Source organism: Hevea brasiliensis, chromosome 13 (genome assembly GCF_030052815.1).
Source record: "Hevea brasiliensis isolate MT/VB/25A 57/8 chromosome 13, ASM3005281v1, whole genome shotgun sequence".
NCBI lineage: Eukaryota > Viridiplantae > Streptophyta > Magnoliopsida > Malpighiales > Euphorbiaceae > Hevea > Hevea brasiliensis.
Window position 1 is genome coordinate 8,996,397 of NC_079505.1, and position 4,832 is coordinate 9,001,228.

The window sequence follows — 4,832 nt, forward strand, 5'->3', positions numbered from 1 at the left end:
CGACATGATGATGAACCGATAGACACGTCGTGCGGTCCAGGCTCCATTGCCTGCCACATCAACCTCTTCACTGTTGGCTGGAACTTACGAGATGAAATTTCTTACCTAGTGTGAATATTTGATTAATAGAAAATCATTTAATTTTTTTAAATTGTTATGCATATTTTTTTTTTAAAATTATTATCTAATTTTTAAATTGTTATGCATATTAATTCTTATTTTAAAATTTTATATAAATTATAACATATAAAAATAAATTTTATAATGCAACCATTATAAGTTCCACCTTGAATACGGATAGATTTGTTAACTTTTGGTTTGGCTCTATTATCATATCAAGTGTCATTAATATAAAGAGTTAATTTGACAATAATAGAAGGCTTTGTAGCGTAATAGTATGAACCTATATTAATGCTTAGTTTTATTATATTTACAAGAAAATTGTTCCTTTTTTTATACATTGTTAATAATAATTTTAATTTCTATATTTTTTAATTTTAATATGTAAAAATATAATAATTTTTTAAATTAATTTTAAATTATTTATATTTTATTTTTATTATTTTGATATAAATTAAAGTTTTTTCTTCAAATTTTTTAATAAAAATTTCATAATAAAAATAAAAAATATGAAATATAATAGAAATATTAATTAAAATATATAATAATTTAAAGTTGATTAAATTATTTAAATATTTTCATCATTTTAAAATATAACTTTGTTTTATTTTTTTTAATATAACAAAGAACTATATTATATTTATTTAATAATATTAATATTATTCTAAAAAGTAATATTAATAATCTAAAAAGTATTAAAATAGTGCAAAAGAAAAAAAAAATTATACATATATATATAATATGATGAAATTAATAATTTAATTATAATTTAAATTAATTAAATAATTAATTAATAAAAAATAAAATTAAAAAAAACTATATTTTATAAATAATTATCACTTACCATAATTTTATATCCTTACGTAACAACACCAAAATATTTTTCCCAAGTGGTTTATTTATCGGAATAGAAAAATTAAATAATAATTTTTTAAATTAACTTTAATTAGCAAGCAAATAAGCAGCCGTGGTAAGAAAACGTATTAATTATTATAATATTAATTAAATTAATATTATTGAATTGATTCTCTTAGTCTAAAACATATGTATATTGTTAATACACATAAAATATAATAACTTCTCTTTCTAAAACTCTAAAATTCTCTATGAACTCACAATCAAGTAAAAAGGAGAGATTGCTTCTTATTACTGTCAATCCTTCCTTTCCTCCTTTAAAAATTTTTTCTTTTATCTTTTTTTTTATATATATATTTTTATATTTTTATTTTTTCACATTTTTAATAATTTTCTGATTTGTTCGCTTCTAGAGTCGGATATTGGAATTCAAAATGACAAAACGCATCAATATTTCATCATTTTAATCTGTTAAATTGTTAAACACATTAATTTGCAGCTCCATGTGAATTGTATTAAGGGTTTTGTATTTGTATCATTAAACAGACCATTATTATATAGATATAGGTTTATATATATTCATCCTTATCTGCATTATTTTATGCATTTTAAAGGATATTAGTTAAAAAAATTATTTAATTATTTTAAAATTTTATGATTTAAAATATATTCACTTTACTTAAAATTAATTTTTAATAATTTTCAATTAATACATTAAAAAAAAAGGAAAATTACGTAGGAACTGCTCGTAGATAGTTCATTCTATAACATCTTTACCGAGAGAGATGAAGCATCATCCCAAGCAAAGGTTTTCAGATTCAATTCCATCAGAGAATGAGTGAAAGTAAGGATTAAGGGTTTGAAATTTAATTTCCATCTAATTGACATATTATTTATTGTTAATAATATTTAATAAATATTAAATTTATATTATATAAATAATAATTTTATAAATTAATATTAATATTAAATTATTATTAAATTGAATAAATGAATTTTTAATATATTAAATTAATAATGATAATATCTTATAAATAAAATTTAATATATTAGTTTGTATATTAAAAATATGTTTATTTAACTAAACACGAAACTGTTTAAAATTTTAAATGTTTATAAATTTAAATTATCTTATAAGCATTATAAGTTTATTTTTATAAGTTAAATTAAATATGTTTCAATATAATTATATATTTTTATATTAAAATAATAATAAATAAATTTATTAATTATTTATAATTATCTTTAAATTATAGATAATATATTGTGATATTATTAAATTTGTCTACAATCACATGATACGCTAAATTCATATAAAATTTCTTTTAATTTAATTCGTTATTTAATCAACTAATTTAAATAAACATTAAGAGCTAATAATCAACTATGCCAATTGCCTTATCACTCTCTAATGTCTCTTTATTTTTCTCTATCACTAATATATTTATTAGCTACCATATCTTATTATAGCCTGAATTATCAATAAATAAATATAGATAGTGTACATTTTTTAATTAAAATTGGAAGTTAAATTTAATAATGGTACAATATTACTTAAGCACTCTAACAAAACTCATTATTATAAATAAAGAAATAAAATTCCAAATTTCCAGACATATCGGCAAGATATTTTAATAAAATAATGAACGGCTAACTACGAGGGAAAGCCATAGGAAAGGATAAAGGATTCATCAATTATGCAAGAGTTTCTTTCAAATGAAAAGGATCGAAGTGATGGACGGATGTCCATGTCCCGCACACAGGATGCCGTCCTTCGCACACAGATCTAGAAACGAGCAATGGATTCAAATCGAATCCAATTAAACTATAAACATTAAATCATTTATTTTAGAAATCAAATTAAATTAGGATAAATAAAAAATTAAATTAAATCAAATTATTTTATTTTCATTTGATTCGTTTCGATTTGATTCAGTTCAAATTGATCGATTTAATTTTTAATTAAATTTTTAATTAAATTTTTAATTTAAATTTAATTTTTAAATTATTTGATCTAATTTTAATTTTAATTTGAACATAATAACTATTAATCAATGAAATTAAATAATTTATATATATATATAATTAAATATAATTCATAATTTCCTATAAAAATAAATTAAATCGGTTTGATTTGATTCGATTTGAATATATAAAATTACTATTCAGTTCACTTCGATTTAATTAATTTTTTTCTCTTTAAAACCAAATTGAACTGAAATAATCAAAATTTTTATAATATAAAATTTAATCAAACCCATTAAATTTTAAAACTGAATTAATAAAATTGAATTGATTCGATTCGGCTTGATTTTTTAATTTGAACCGAAATCTGCTCACCCCTACACAGGTCTACTTTTGGTTAAGGTTCTTTAACTGTATTGGACAGTGGAGATTCAAATCTAAATATATTAAATGATTAAATTTTGAATTAAATTAATTTTTTAAAAGTAAAATGAGATGATAAGATTTCTTTCTTCTTTAATTAATAGTCTTGAATTTAGGCTTTGACCATAAAAGCACTTTTAAAACTTGGGCTGGAGTGCTTTACCACCCTTCATGAGCATGTCCAATGCGAATCTAAATTAATCAAATCAATAAACTTAAGATACTAGGTGATTTCTAAAAAATAAAAATTATACTAATTCAGACTAGATGATTAATATATTTGTAACATTACATGACTTTATGTGCTTTAATATGTTAACTAATTTTACTTAATTATTTATTAAAATATTTTTTTTTTGTAAATTTAAAACTTATTTAACATTAAAATTGAAATCTCCATTTTAAAAATGTTTTATTATTTTAAAATTTTTTAATTAAAATATATTAAATTTAATATAAATATATTTAAAATAATATTTTCTCAGTCATAACTCATATAATAATATCATACAAACCCTTAGTAATGAACAAATGATATAGTCTAATGCATTGTCTTGAGTCAAATAGAGATAAATGATATCGAGAATTCCATCTACTAAATTAATAGATTAAGCTTTAATCATTATCGATATATTATTTAATTGAATTAAGATATAGTTATATAAGATTTTCTACATTTATATTTAACTAGTTCTATTAAAAACGTAAGTACATTTTTATAATTTAATTAGTAATTTTTTATTAAAATTATAAGTTTTATTTACAATATGAATATTTTTAATTTATTACTAAACTAAAAAATAACATTAATAAATTTAATAATACTTAAATTACATTATTTAATTTTAGTTTTTATAAGTATATCTTATTTTGCCAATAACTATAATTGAATAAATTATTGAATTTTAATTTAATTATAAAATATATAAATTAATCTATTAAAAATAAAATAACAATAAAACAAATGATTTATTTAATTAAACATTTATGTGAAAATTTTATTTATTTCTTGTAGCAATTACATGAGCATTAAATATAAAGGTAGTCATTGTTGTATTAAATTTATCAAATAAAAAAGAATAAACAACAAAAACTATATATTAAACATTTACCATCAAGATACATTTATTCATCTAATTAAAATATTTCATGTTTCATAATAATTGTTTGAATTTGACTCAAATTTAAATTATAATAATTAAAATATAATGATAATAAAGGCGATAAGAAAAATAACAATTAGAAAATAAATTAATTATTGAGAGAATTTAAAATTTAAAATTATACCTTTCAAAATAGATTGTTGATAATGAATTTTAATTTTTATATTATGATTGTTTGAGAAAAATATAGAAAATAGTTTAAAAAATTATATAATTTTTTACAATTAATTAATTCCAAATTAAAATATAATCAACAATTTAGGAATTTATTAGAAAATAGGATTTCACTTAATTTAGAAATTTATT